Genomic DNA, 15,892 nt, shown 5'->3' on the forward strand with positions numbered 1-15,892 from the left:
AAATGAGTATAAATTCAGGCAAAAACTTCTGTTCCTACTGTAAAAAGTATTCATTATGGAAAAACTAAGGAAGCTTATAATAGTCCTCTTTTTAATGTATTTTGAAATTCTAGAAATGCATCAGTATTTTTTTTACCCCTCAAAAATTTTCTTTTCATTGGAAAACTTGGTTTTAAAATTTTTATTAAATATAGTTACTTTCATATTTTAAAAATCTCAATCATTTACAGAATATAAACTAAGTAAGACATAAACAAGTCTAGAATATTGTTATAAAACATGAAGCAAATAATGTTGTTAAGTTAGGTAGATTATTTTGCATTATAATTTATTTTTCATTTGTTTTTATTTCTTAAAATGCCTATTTCTATGGAAAAAGAATAGGGTATTTCAAGCGTAAATACAAGATATTCTGATTTAGTTTCAATTATATATTAAAACACACCAAAATATCCACAAACTTTTACTGAACATCTACAACATTCTTTCATTCCATTCAAATGTCAAGCCCCAGATCATTTACCTCTGAAGTATCCCGAGTCCATCTCTCTTTAGCATTTGCGGTCACTGCCCTACTTCAAGCTCTTACCCACTGCTTGCATTTCTTGCTTGTGCTAACATCCCATCAAGTCTCCCTGATTTCCTTTACCTCACTGCTTCCTAAGTTATTTTTTTACATTTCCCTACATAAGGCCTCTGATGCTTCTCCAATATAAGCAAAGCATAGCAGTGAACGCTCTTCATAAATCTACAGTGGTTTGCAACCTCATCTCCCACCTTCATACACCAAAATCTTCACCCTATACATACAACCTTTGATCCAATCATTGAGACCTACTCAAAAATGCTCTTTTGTTTACTACAGCTTCAGTAATATCTTATCTCACCCCACCTTTCTGCTTGAACTATTGGAACCAGTCCCTATCAGTTCAAAGATAGTCATCTGATAAATCACCACTAGACTCCAAGGTCCATGGGTGCAGATAACTACCTAACACAGTTCTAACAGTCTATGATTAAAATGACTACAGAAGTCTCTAGCAGCAGGAAGAATCTATGATATTTCAACTGTCAGTCATTACTGAATAATCTCAGGAACGGTTCCAAATAGTGTACTATAAGAAGTGAGGCTTGAAGTCTAATGTACTTAATAAAAATGCTACCTGTTGAGTCACTTAAATAGAGTCACCCCTAAAACTGTTTAATTGCATTGTCTATAAGATATCATATTAAATGATTTTTAAAAACTATAATCGGTGCAATTAGGTAAACTAAATTTTAAACAGAATCCACTTTCATCTGCTAAAAAGCTCCTGGTAGCAAGCAGCTCAGCACATGAGCTTACTGGCTTTCAAAATACCAAGAAAATCACAAAAGTAACTTTAGTTGTCACTTCACATGACTTCTTCTGATCAAATACCATAATATACTTTTTAAAAAAATATATTTATTTATTTTCATTGGATGACTTGAATAATCTATATCTATCTTTTATACAGAAGGCTCTTATTAGTCATCCATTTTATGCACATCAGTGTACACATGTCAATCCCAATCGCCCAATTCATCACACCCCCACCCCCACCACCCACCGCTTTGCCCCCTTGGTGTCCATACGTTTGTTCTCTACATCTGTGTCTCAATTTCTGCCCTGCAAACCAGTTCATCTGTACCATTTTTCTAGGTTCCACATATGTGCATTAATATACGATATTTGTTTTTCTCTTTCTGACTTACTTCACTCTGTATGACAGTCTCTAGATCCATCCATGTCTCAACAAATGACCCAATTTCGTTCCTTTTTATGGCTGAGTAATACGCCATTGTATATATGTACCACATCTTCATTATCCATTCATCTGCCGATGGGCATTTAGGTTGCTTCCATGAACTGGCTATTGTAAATAGTGCTGCAATGAACATTGGGGTGCATGTGTCTTTTTGAATTATGGTTTTCTCTGGGTATATGCCCAGTAGTGGGATTGCTGGGTCATATGGTAATTCTATTTTTAGTTTTTTAAGGAACCTCCATACTGTTCTCCATAGTGGCTGTATCAATTTACATTCCCACCAACAGTGCAAGAGTGTTCCCTTTTCTCCACACCCTCTCCAGCATTTGCTGTTCGTAGATTTTCTGATGATGCCCATTCTAACTGCTGTGAGGTGACACCTCATTGTTGTTTTGATTTGCATTTCTCTAATAATTAGTGATGTTGAGCAGCTTTTCATGTGCTTCTTGGCAATCTGTATGTCTTCTTTGGAGAAATGTCTACTTAGGTCTTCTGCTCATTTTTGGATTGGGTTGTTTGTTTTTTTTAATATTGAGCTCCATGAGCTGTTTATATATTTTGGAGATTAATCCTTTGTCCACTGATTCATTTGCAAATATATTCTCCCATTCTGAGGGTTGTCTTTTCGTCTTGTTTATGATTTCCTTTGCTGTATAAAAGCTTTTAAGTTTCATTAGGTCCCATTTGTTTATTTTTGTTTTTATTTCCATTACTCTAGGAGGTGGATCAAAAAAGATCTTGCTGTGATTTATGTCAAACAGTGTTCTTCCTATGTTTTCCTCTAAGAGTTTTATAGTGTCTGGTCTTACATTTAGGTCTCTAATCCATTTTGAGTTTATTTTTGTGTATGGTGTTAGGGAGTGTTCTAATTTCATTCTTTTACATGTAGCTGTCCAGTTTTCCCAGCACCACTTACTGAAGAGACTGTCTTTTCTCCATTGTATGTCCTTGCCTCCTTTGTCATAGATTAGTTGACCATAGGTGCGTGGGTTTATCTCCGGGCTTTCTATCTTGTTCCATTGATCTATGTTTCTGTTTTTGTGCCAGTACCATATTGTCTTGATTACTGTAGCTTTATAGTATAGTCTGAAGTCAGGGAGTCTGATTCCTCCAGCTCCATGTTTTTCCCTCAAGACCGCTTTGGCTGTTCAGGGTCTTTTGTGTCTCCATACAAATTTTAAGATTTTTTGTTCTAGTTCCATAAAAATTGCCATTGGTAATTTGATAGGGATTGCATTGAATCTGTAGATTGCTTTGGGTAGTATAGTCATTTTCACAATATTGATTCCTCTAATCCAAGAACATAACCATAATATACTTTTAAATTAACCACAGAATCATGGAATTTGGGAAAAGGAACCAAAAACTACTTAGCTAAATTAGGAAAGAAAATGACTACATTTTAGAAGCTAAACCATCCAAACAGTACATTTAACCAAGGCCTGGGGCAGGCCTGTGAGACTAATACAGAATAGGGAATGTTAAAGCAAAAGCTGCCAGGAAAATAAGCATTGTTACCTACATGCTCAAATTAAAGAAAAAGAAAAAAAAGACAATTCTGAAAGCTGCAATGAATATAATCTATCTAGTTCTGGCAATTAAAATTCATGAGGATCTGGCCTTAACTCCTTCCTGGGTGTTTCTGCAATTGGAAACATTTCTATTTCCTTTAAGTCTGTGTTAAAAGAAAGCAGTAAAATAAAATTTGGAGAGAAAGGGTAGAAGTAGAAATTAAAATCAGAGGCTATATAAATTTGGTAGGCAATTATTTCATTGGTCAGTCATTCTATAAACTATATTAATATAAAGTTTTATAAACAAGATAGCATAACAATGGAGATGCAATGTAATTTATTCAACATCATATTCCTAAAAAGAGCTGTGAATGTTTGATTTTTTTTTAAGTTATAATTGAAATGTAATGTTTAGAAACCTTTCATTATGTTATCAGCCACCCCTAACTTATCTCTCAATGTGGCTCTCTGGCATATGGCTAGAGCTTTTGAGTGTTTTTGCATGTTGCTGGGCTTGGAAATGTTCCCTGTTACTCCTCAGCCTTTAAAGTGAAGCCTCCCCTTCCTCGGGTATATGCCATGGTCACCAGTGAGGAATGGTGGGTAGCAGGAAGGACAAGAGTCAAAACAGGAATATACATATCTTCTGCCTGAACCCTGAATATTCTCTAAATGAGGTTTCCTTCTTACAAGCTAAGAGAAGACCATGTTCTTATTCATGAGTATTTTAAAGATTCAAATGAATCTCTAAACAATATTAAATAATGATATAGTCCTAAGTTTATAAAAGCTAAGATGTTAAATACAACGGCATAAAATTGTAAGAGAAGAAACGGTAAAATACTTAAGAAAGGAAAATGATTACATTTCTTTAAAAACACATCACAAACCCAAAGTCAAGAAAACAGTCAGTTTGAGTATTTTTTCCTCAGCTGAAAGCACTTAATATTTAAATGATAGGTGGTTAAATATTAGTCATTTAGCAAATCATCCACAAAGAAAGTGGACCACTCTGTGTGGTCCGTGATCATCTTTTTCTTTTCCTAAAATGTTCATATAGGAGATCCCAGAACTAAGAGCAAAAATGACATCCCAAGAAATCTGATGCTCGCTCCTAAAACTCACATCTAAATAAATATTACTCATTGAGTAAGCTTTTAAAAAAAATCTATGTCAAACTATATACACTCCAACTAAAAAGCCACACATACAAGAAGTCCAAAAGGTTGTTTCTTAAAAGTTATAAAATAGACAAAAATTTACCAATATTTATAAAAAAGGAGAAGACAGACACAACATCTGGAATGAAAACAATGATATAAGTACACATAAAACTTTTGAAAAACAATAGAATACTACAAATACTTTATTCCAATATATGTGTAAACATGGCCCAAACTGACAACTGTCTTAAAGAATACACACAAAACTGACTTTTAAAAAGAGAATCGGAAAAAGCAGCCCTGTTATTCCATGTCACCAGAAGAGAAACATCAAGAACTCTGAGAGTTCCTTTATGTAGAAGTCTCAGCCTGCCCCATAGGGGAGGCAACCTGGTTCCCAGCAGTATGTGACCAGGTGATACTCAAAATGCATTAATGGATTCAGGGAGCAAGAAACCAAGTATTTCTGTCACAGAGGAAAAGCTTGATTTACAAGGTTTTTACTGAGAAGAGGCCTTCAAGATGGAGGAGGAGTAAGACGTGGAGATCACCTTCCTCCCCACAAATACATCAGAAAAACATCTAAATGTGGAACAACTCCTACAGAACACCTAGTGAACTCTGGCAGAAGACCTCAGACCTCCCAAAAGGCAAGAAACTCCCCACATACATGGGTAGGGCAAAAGAAAAAACAAACAGAGACAAAAGAATAGGGATGGGACCTGCACCTCTGGGAGGGAGCTGTGAAGGAGGAAAAGTTTCCACACACTAGGAAGGCCTTCGTGGGCAGAGACGGGGGGCGGGGGGTGGCAGGGGGGAAGCTCTGGAGCCATGGAGGAGAACGCAGCAACAGGGGTGCAGAGGGCAAAGCGGAGAGATTCCCGCACAGAGGATCGCTGCCGACCAGCACTCACCAGCCTGAGAGGCTTGTCTGCTCACCCGCCAGGACGGGCGGGGGCTGGGAGCTGAGGCTTGGGCTTCAGAGGTCAGATCCCAGGGAGAGGACTGGGGTTGGCTGCGTGAACACAGCCTGAAGGAGGCCAGTGCACCACAGCTAGCCGGGAGGGAGTCCGGGAAAAAGTCTGGACCTGCCACAGGGGCAAAAGACCATTGTTTCAGGATGCACGAGGAGAGGGCATTCAGAGCACCACCTTAATGAGCTCCAGAGACGGGCACGAGCCGTGGCTATCAGCGTGGACACCAGAGAAGGGCATGAGATGCTAAGGCTGCTGCTGCAGCCACCAAAAAGCCTGTGTGCAAGCACAGGTCACTCTCCACAACTCCTCTCCTGGAAGCCTGTGCAGCCCACCACTGCCAGGGTCCCATGATCCAAGGACAACTCCCCGGGAGAACACATGGCATGCCTCAGGCTGGTGCAATGTCATACCTGCTTCTGCTGCCACAGGCTCCCCCCACATTCCATACCCCTCCCTCCCCCAGGGCTGAGTGAGCCAGAGCCCCCTAATCAGCTGTTCCTTTAACCCCGTCCTGTCTGGGTGGGGAACAGACACCCTCAGGTGACCTACATGCAGAAGCGGGGCCAAATCCAAAGCTGAATCCCAGGAGCTGTGGGAACAAAGAAGAGAAAGGGAAATCTCTCCCAGCAGCCTCAGGAGCAGCGGATTAAACCTCGACAATCCACTTGATGTACCCTGCATCTGTGGAATACCTGAATAGACAACAAATCATCCCAAATTGAGGAGGTGGACTTTGGGAGCAACTGTAGACGTGGGGTTTGCTTTCTGCATCTAATTTGTTTCTGGTTTTATGTTTACATTAGTTTTGTATTCAGAGTTTATTATCATCGGTAGATGTGTTTATTGACTTGGTTGCTCTCTTCCTTTTTTAATATATATATGTTTTTCCTTTTTTTCTTTTCGTAAGTGTGTATGTATATGCTCCTTTGTGTGATTTTGTCTGTATAGCTTTGCTTTACCATTTGTCCTAGGGTTTTCTCTGTTTTTGTTTTGTTTTTTGTATAGTTTTAAGCACTTGTTATCATTGGTGGATTTGCTTTTTGGTTTGCTTGCACTCTTCTTTCTTTTTTTTATTACTTTAAAATTTTTATTTTTAATAATTTAAAAAAATGTTTTATTTTAATATATTTATTTTATTCCTTCCTTCCTGTGCTCCGGCCAGGTGTCAGGCCTGGGCCTCTGAGGTGGCAGAGCCGAGTTCAGCACATTGGTCGACCAGAGACCTCCCAGCCCCACGTAATATCAAACAGCAAAACCTCTCTCAGAGATCTCCATCTCAACACTAAAACTCAGCTCCACTCAATGACCAGCAAGCTACATTGCTGGACACCCTATGCCAAACAACTAGCAAGACAGAACACAACCCACCCATTAGCAGAGAGGCTGTCTAAAATCATGATAAGGTCACAGATACCCCAAAACACACCACTGGACGCGGTCCTGCCCACCAGAAAGACAAGATCCAGCCTCACCCACCAGAACACAGGCACTAGTCCCTTCCACCAGGAAGCCTACACAAGCCACTGAACCAACCTTAGCCACTGCGGGCAGACATCAAAAACAAGAGGAACTACGAACCTGCAGCCTGCGAAAAGGAGACCATAAACACAGTAAGGTAAGCAAAATGAGAAGACAGAGAAATACACAGCAGGTCAAGGAGCAAGGTAAAAACCCACCAGACCAAACAAATGAAGAGGAAATAGGCAGTCTACCTGAAAAAGTATTCAGAGTAATGATAGTAAAAATTATCCAAAGTCTTGGAAATACAATGGAGAAAATACAAAAAACATTTAAAAAGGACCTAGAAGAACTACAGAGCAAAAAAACAATGATAAACAACACAATAAATGAAATTAAAAATTCTCTAGAAGGAATCAATAGCAGAATAACTGAGGCAGAAAAACGGATAAGTGACCTGGAAGATAAAACAGTGGAACTAACTACCACAGAGCAGAATAAAGAAAAAAGAAAGAAAAGAATTGAGGACAGTCTCAGAGACCTCTGGGACAACATTAAATGCACCAACATTTGAATTATAGGGGTCCCAGAAGAAGAGAAAAAGAAAGGGACTGAGAATATATTTGAAGAGATTATAGTTGAAAACTTCCCTAATATGGGAAGGGAAATAGTTAACAAGTCCATGAAGCACAGAGACTCCCATAGAGGACAAATCCAAGGAGAAACACGCCAAGACACATATTAATCAAACTATCAAAAATTAAATACAAAGAAAAAATATTAAAAGCAGCAAGGGAAAAACAACAAATAACAAAGAAGGGAATCCCCATAAGGTTAACAGCTGATCTTTCAGCAGAAACTCTGCAAGCCAGAAGGGACTGGCAGGACATATGGAAAGTGATGAAAGTGAAAAACCTACAACTAAGATTATTCTACCCAGCAAGGATCTCATTCAGATTCGACGGAGAAATTAAAACCTTTATAGAAAAGCAAAAGCCAAGAGAATTCAGCACCACCAAACCAGCTTTACAACAAATGGTAAAAGAACTTCTCCAGGCAGGAAACACAAGAGAAGGAAAAGACCTACAAAAACAAACCCAAAACAATTAAGAAAATGGTAACAGGAATACACATATTGATAATTACCTTAAATGTAAATGTATTAAACGCTCCAACCAAAAGACTGGCTGAATGGATACAAAAATAAGACCCGTATAGATGCTGTCTACAAGAGACCCAATTCAGAAGAGGGACACACAGAGACTGAAAGTGAGAGGATGGAAAAAGATACTCCATGCAAATGGAAATCAAAAGAAAGATGGAGTAGCAATTCTCATATCAGACAAAATAGACTTTAAAATAAAGGCTACTACAAGAGACAAAGAGGGACACTGCATAATGATCAAGTGATCAATCCAAGATGACAATATAACAATTCTAAATATTTATGCACCCAACATAGGAGCACCTCAATACATAAGGCAAATACTAACAGCCATAAAAGGGGAAATCGACAGTAACACAATCATAGTAGGGGACTTTAACACCCCACTTTCACCAATGGACAGATCATCCAAAATGAAAATAAATAAGGAAACACAAGTTTTAAATGATACATTAAACAAGATGGACTTAATTGATATTTATGGGCCATTCCATCCAAAAACAACAAAATACACTTTCTTCTCAGGTGCTCATGGAACATACTCCAGGATAGATAGTATCTTGGGTCACAAATCATGCCTTGGTAAATTAAAGAAAATTGAAATCATACCAAGTATCTTTTCTGACTGCAATGCTATGAGACTAGATATCAATTACAGGAAAAGATCTGTATAAAATACAAACACGTGGAAGCTAAACAATACACTACTAAATAACCAAGAGAACACTGAAGAAATCAAAGGGGAAATCAAAACATACCTAGAGACAAATGACAATGAAAACACGAAGACCCAAACCCTACGGGATGCAGCAAGCAGTTTTAAGAGGGACATTCATAGCAATACAATCCTACCTCAAGAAACATCTCCAATAAACAACCTAACCTTACACCTAAAGCAATTAGAGAAAGGAGAACAACAACAACAAAAAAAAAACCCAAAGGTAGCAGAAGGAAAGAAATCATAAAAATCAGATCAGAAATAAATGAAAAAGAAATGAAGGAAACAACTGCAAAGATCAATAAAACTAAAAGCTCGTTCTTTGAGAAGATAAACCAAATTGATAAACCATTAGCCAGACTCATCAAGAAAAAAAGGGAGAAGACTCAAATCAATAGAATTAGAAATGAAAAAGGAGAAGTAACAACTGACACTGCAGATATACAAAGGATCATGAGAGATTACTTCAACCAACTATATGCCTAAAATGGACAACTGGAAAAAATCGACAAATTCTTAGAAAAGCACAACTTTCTGAGACTGAACCAGGAAGAAATAGAAAATATAAACAGACCAATCACAAGCACTGAAATTGAGACTGAAATTTAAAAATCTTCCAACAAACAAAAACTGAGGACCAGATAGCTTCACAGGCAAATTCTATCAAACATTTAGAGAAGAGCTAACACCTACCCTTCGCAAACTCTTCCAAAATATAGCAGAGGGAGGAACACTACCAAACTCATTCTACGAGGCCACCATCACCCTAACACCGAAACTAGACAAAGATGTCACAAAGAAAGAAAATTACAGGCCAATATCACTGATGAACATCGATGAAAAAACCCTCAACAAAATACTAGCAAACAGAATCCAACAGTACATTAAAAGGATCATACACCATGATCAAGTGGGGTTTATCCCAGGAATTCAAGGATTCTTCAATATACACAAATCAGTCAATGTGATAACCATATTAGCAAATTGAAGGAGGAAAAACGATATGATCATCTCAATAGATGCAGAGAAAGCTTTTGACAAAATTCAACACCCATTTATGATAAAAACCCTCCAGAAAGTAGGCATAGAGGGAACTTACCTCAACATAATAAAGGCCATATATGACAAACCCACAGCCAACATTGTCCTCAATGGTGACAAACTGAAACCATTTCCCCCAAGATCAGGAAAAAGACAAGGTTGTCCACTATCACCACTATTATTCAACATAGTTTTGGAGGTTTTAGCCACAGCAATCAGAGAAGAAAGAGAAATAAAAGGAATCCAAATTGGAAAAGAAGAAGTAAAGCTGTCACTGTTTACAGATGACATGATACTATACATAGAGAATCCTAAAGATGCTACCAGAAACCTACAAGAGCTAATCAATTAATTTGGTAAAGTCGCAGGATACAAATTAATGCAAGAAATTTCTTGCATTCCTATACACTAATGATGAAAAATCTGAAAGAGAAATTAAGGGAACACTCCCATTTACGACTGCAACAAAATAATAAAATACCTAGGAATAAACCCACATAAGGAGACAAAAGACCTGTATGCAGAAAAATATGAGACACTGATAAAAGAAATTAAAGATGATATAAACAGATGGAGAGATATACCATGTTCTTGGATTAGAAGAATCAACATTGTGAAAATGACTATACTACCCAAAGCAATCTACAGATTCAATGCAATCCCTATCAAACTACCACTGGCATTTTTCACAGAACTAGAACAAAAAATTTCACAATTTGTATGGAAACACAAAAGACCCCAAATAGCCAAAGCAATCTTGTGAAAGAAAAACGGAGCTGTAGGAATCAGGCTTCCTGACTTCAGACTATACTACAAAGCTACAATAATCAAGACAGTATGGTACTGGCACAAAAACAGAAACATAGATCAATGGAACAGGATAGAAAGCCCAGAGATAAACCCACACACATATGGTCACCTTATTTTTGATAAAGGAGGCAAGAATATGTAATGAAGAAAAGAGAGCCTCTTCAGTAAATGGTGCTGGGAAAACTGGACAGCTATATGTAAAAGAATGAAATTACAACACTCCCTAACACCATGCACAAAAATAAACTCAAAATGGATTAAAGACCCAAATGTAAGGCCAGACACCATCAAACTCTTAAAGGAAAACATAGGCAGAACACTCTATGACATAATTCACAGCAAGATCCTTTTTGACCCACCTCCTAGAGAAATGGAAATAAAAACAAAAATAAACAAATAGGACCTAATGAAACTTAAAAGCTTTTGCACAGCAGAGGAAACCATAAACAAGACGAAAAGACAACCCTCAGAATGGGAGAAAATATTTGCAAGTGAAGCACTGACAAAGGATTACTCTCCATAATTTACAATCAGCTCATGAAGCTCAATATCAAAAAAACAAACAACCCAATCCAAAACTGAGCAGAAGACCTAAATAGACATTTCTCCAAAGAAGATACACAGATCGCCGAAAACACATGAAAGGATGCTCAACAACACTAACCATTAGAGAAATGCAAATCAAAACTACAATGAAGTATCACTGCACACCAGTCAGAATGGCCATCATCAAAAAATCTAGAAACAATAAATGCTGGAGAGGGTGTGGAGAAAATGGAACACCTTGCACTGTTGGTGGGAATGTAAACTGATACAGCCACTATGGAGAACAGTATGAAGGTTCCTTAAAAAACTAAAAATAGAACTACCATGTGACCCAGCAATCCCTCTACTGGGCATATACCCTGAGAAAACCATAATTCAAAAGGAGTTATGTACCACAATGTTCATTACAGCTCTATTTACAATAGCCAGCACATGGAAGCAACCTAAGTGTCCATCAACAGATGAATGGATAAAGAAGATGTGGCACATATATACAATGGAATATTACTCAGCCATAAAAAGGAACAAAACTGAGTTATCTGTAGTGAGATGGATGGACCTAGAGCCTGTCATACAGAGTGAAGTCAGTCAGAAAGAGAAAAACAAATACCGTATGGTAACAAATATATATGGAATCTAAAAAAAAAAAAAAAAAGAAAAAAAAATGGTCAGAAGAACCTAGGGGCAAGACTGGAATAAAGATGCAGACATACTAGAGAATGGACTTGAGGATACAGGGAGGGGGAAGGGTAAACTAGGACAAAGTGAGAGTGTGGCATGGACATATATACACTACCAAACGTAAAACCGATAGCTAGTGGGAAGCAGCCACATAGCACAGGGAGATCAGCTCGGTGCTTTGTGACCACCTAGAGGGGTGGGATAGGGAGGGTGGGAGGGAGGGAGATGCAAGAGGGAAGAGATATGAGGACACATGTATATGTATAACTGATTCACTTTGTTATATAGCAGAAACTAACACACCACTGTAAAGCAATTATACTCCAATAAAGATGTTAAAAAAAAAAAAAGAAATGGTGCAAAGGATGCATTATCCCTGAAGGACTAGAACTAAAATACAAATAACTTTTCTATAGCTTTCTATTGGAATTATCATTAAATATTAAACAAAGATTGATGTATACCGAAAAAAAGAGCTCCTCTTATTTTGTGTTTTTTTAGTTTGGAAAGCATTTTTTTTTTAAACAAAATGAGTTGTGGAAAAGCTATTTTAGTATTTTATAGCTATTTTACAAGTGTACCCATAATTTCATGGGAAGCAAAACAATCACAACTCAGAAATTTCATTGTGCAATAGAAAAGATACAATCACCCAAAGCTGCATATTTTGAGAATCAATACCAAATGGCAAAAAATACGTATCTTTTACAATTTATACACAGTTCAGAACTACTCTCTCAATCATCCAAGAACCAAAGAGTAAGTTTTTATTTATTTATTTGTTTTTTTGCGGTACGCGGGCCTCTCACTGCTGTGGCCTTTCCCATTGCGGAGCACAGGCTCCGGACACTCAGGCTCAGCAGCCACGGCTCACGGGCCCGGCCGCTCCGCGACATGTGGGATCTTCCCGAACGGGGGCGCGAACCCGTGTCCCCTGCATCGGCAGGCGGACTCTCAACCACTGCGCCACCAGGGAAGCCCCAAGAGTAAGTTTTTATTAAAATGAAATAAAAGCATTGACAGCTATGAATTCACCCTGATGACATAAGTAACCACTGGTGATACAGTCATTTACAAAGAACATCATCATTTTGCCTTTAGAATGCATTTTCTCCGTGCTGATAGCAGACTGTACATCAAATTTAAACGACACACAAAAAAGCTAACATCATCTCCCCATGAGCTAATATTATCTCTTCATGCACTATTTCCAAGAACTGCTAAGAGCTAGAGCCTTTTCTAAAGGGAAATATTAGAGCAGGAAAAAAAGACAAATTCGTCCAATTTAAAAGTCCAAATTAGTTACTGCCCTAATTGCATTCATCTATCATTGTCAAAGCTACTTTTTTATTTACTTAGATTTCTAATTTGAGGGAAGGAAAAAAAGATTTAATTACTTAAAGTGGAGTACACAGCATACAGAAGGGATCATCAAAACAAAATATCTGCTATATTTATTTATATAATTTTACAAAGATTTTTAAACTAAAACTTCTCTCAACACTTTATTACAGTTGTATATATAATTTGCTTTAGCAGATCAAATAATTTGTGATTGACTAGAACAGAGAATAAGTGATATTTAGCACACATTATGATAAAATGAATAAACTGGAAGTTATTTGTCCATCTCATACTCATTATTTCTAATCTTAAACTTCCATTAACAAAATCAGTGTTAGAATTCCTCTAAACTTCTCTAAATTGCACCTTGAAGGTGCAGCTACAATAAGATGCTGATTAAATAAATAAATCTATTTCAAGGGGATGGGTATTTTATTGAAACTATATTAATATAAACAAGAAATCAAGCATTACATAAAGCAAAGAACCCATACGTATATCACTAAGTCCAAGAAGCAGCTTTCCTTCAACTAATATAATGTGAATTTCATAATTCTTGGAATAAAATTCAAAACCCAATTAAATATTTTTCTAAAAGAGCAATCAAATTCTAGTACTAGAACTGCACATTTCCTTAAAAAAACATTTTTTATGTCTTCCAATGTTTGGTAGTTTGGCATTACAGAAATAACTGCAATATACTGTACTATTCTTTACCCTTTTTTCATGTTATAAATATTCCATAATAATTTTTTAGAGACATAATACACATAAGATATTATGTGTGGACCCACCACCCAGTTTAAGAATATTACCATTACCTTTGATGTTACCAGTGAGTCTTTACCTAACCACTCTCTTCTCAGTTTCCTCAGATGTAATTATCCTGATGTTTGTGTTTATCACTTCCTTGATTTTCTTTATGGTTTTACCACCTATGTTTATGACCCTGAATATATTGCTTACTTTGTAGGATTTTTAATCTTACATAAATGAAGCCACACTGTAAATATTCTTCCAATGCTTGCTTTCATCATTCAGTATTATGTTCCTGATTTTAATCCATGCTTTTTCAGCTTTCACAGTAATGTATCTTCACTGCTGTACTACATTTCATTAAATGAATATATCACAATATATTTATTGATTTTACTGTAGGTGGAAATTTATGTTGCTTCTAGTGTTTTGCTATCATATAAACAATTTTGTTCTTCAGGCTCTTGTACATATCTATTGGTACCTGTGTGTGCGTGAGGTCTGCCTGCAGGGAATACAAGCCTTCATCTTTAGGAAATAGCATCAAGCTATTTTCCAAAGTGGCTGCACCATCTAAGCTCCCAGCCACAGCTCATAACTATTCCACTTGTTCTACTGCTCCCCCAACACCTGAAATTGTTAGACTTTTCATTTTTGCCAATCTGTTGGGTGTGGAATCGTATCTCATTGTGGTTTCATTTATTTCTCCATCTAATAAAAAGGCTGAGCACCTGCTTTTCGTGTTTACTAGCTAGTCAGGTTTCCACTTCTGCAATGTGCCACTCAAATCTTCAGTCCATTTTTCTATTGGATTATCTTCTTCTCATTGACTGAAAGCATTTGCTATAAATTTTGGATATCATTCCTTTGTCAATTATATGTGTTTTACGTATCTTCTCCCTGTTGTATTTTTCATTTTCATTATAGTGTCCTTTTGATCAGCAAAGGTTCTTAATTTTAATGTAATTGGCTTTTTTTCAATCTTTCTTTTACAGTTTCTGCTTTTTATATCTTATTTAAAAACCTTTCCCTACTCTAAGGTCATAAAGGTTTTATCCTACGTTATCTTCTAACAGTTTTACAGTTTCGACTTTCACATTAATCTATCTGGAATTGATTTTTGTGTATGGTTTGAGGTAGGGGTCTAATTATTTTTTTTATTTTTTTGCCCAAACAAACAACAAACTGTCCCAGTACCATTTACTGATAAAAACTTCTCTTCTCCATTTCTATGCAATGCCAGCTCTGGCCCAAATCAAATTCCCACATACAAAAGCCTGAATCTAAGATTGCTTTCAGTTCTAAAGTTCTACTCAACTGAAGGCACTAAAACGTCTTGTGAAGATAAGTTGAAACAATTAGTTTTAACTTCAAGAATTTTTTTAAAGAAGAGAACATGGCAAAAGAATCCTGACTTGGAAAATGTGACGGAAAAAAAAAAAATACTGCAGAGGGTTCAAAGAACCTGAGTTCTAATTCTCATTTAACAACTTGCTGACTATGTAGAGCTAGACATTCTAAGTTGTCAAAAATAATAGTACCAAGAAAAGGGTAAAAACACTTACCTTTTTCCCATGTGTATAAGGTCATTTACTAAAAGTTCATAAAATTATACTAAACAATATTTAAAAGATAAATATAAACAAAGGTATAGTTTAAATAAAATGTTACCATCCCAAATGTTAGTTTTAAAAGTCTATAATCTAATGTGGAATTTTTGCTCTAACTTCTAATTTTGTATCTACCACAGTTTGGTGCTCAAAAGACACCTGTTGACTTATCTTATATCAACACAATCTAATTAAAGACCAAGCAAGGTAAAGAATGTTTTCTAAAAGGTGTCTTCTTTGTTTGAACATTGTTAAACACCCATACAGAAATCTGACCCACTTCATAAGGGATAAAGTTTAACCTGAAGAAAGAATTTTC

General features: G+C 36.7%; 1 protein-coding gene across 1 annotated transcript in view; it reads right to left on the reverse strand.

Moving 5' to 3' along the window:
* Positions 1 to 15,892, reverse strand: part of APLF (aprataxin and PNKP like factor) — a gene marked incomplete at its 5' end in the record, with an annotated part of 92,499 nt that overhangs the window by 59,362 nt on the left and 17,245 nt on the right. The window lies entirely within an intron of this gene.

This window comes from Hyperoodon ampullatus (genome assembly GCF_949752795.1).
Source record: "Hyperoodon ampullatus genome assembly, chromosome: 15".
NCBI classification, from domain to species: Eukaryota; Metazoa; Chordata; class Mammalia; order Artiodactyla; family Ziphiidae; genus Hyperoodon; species Hyperoodon ampullatus.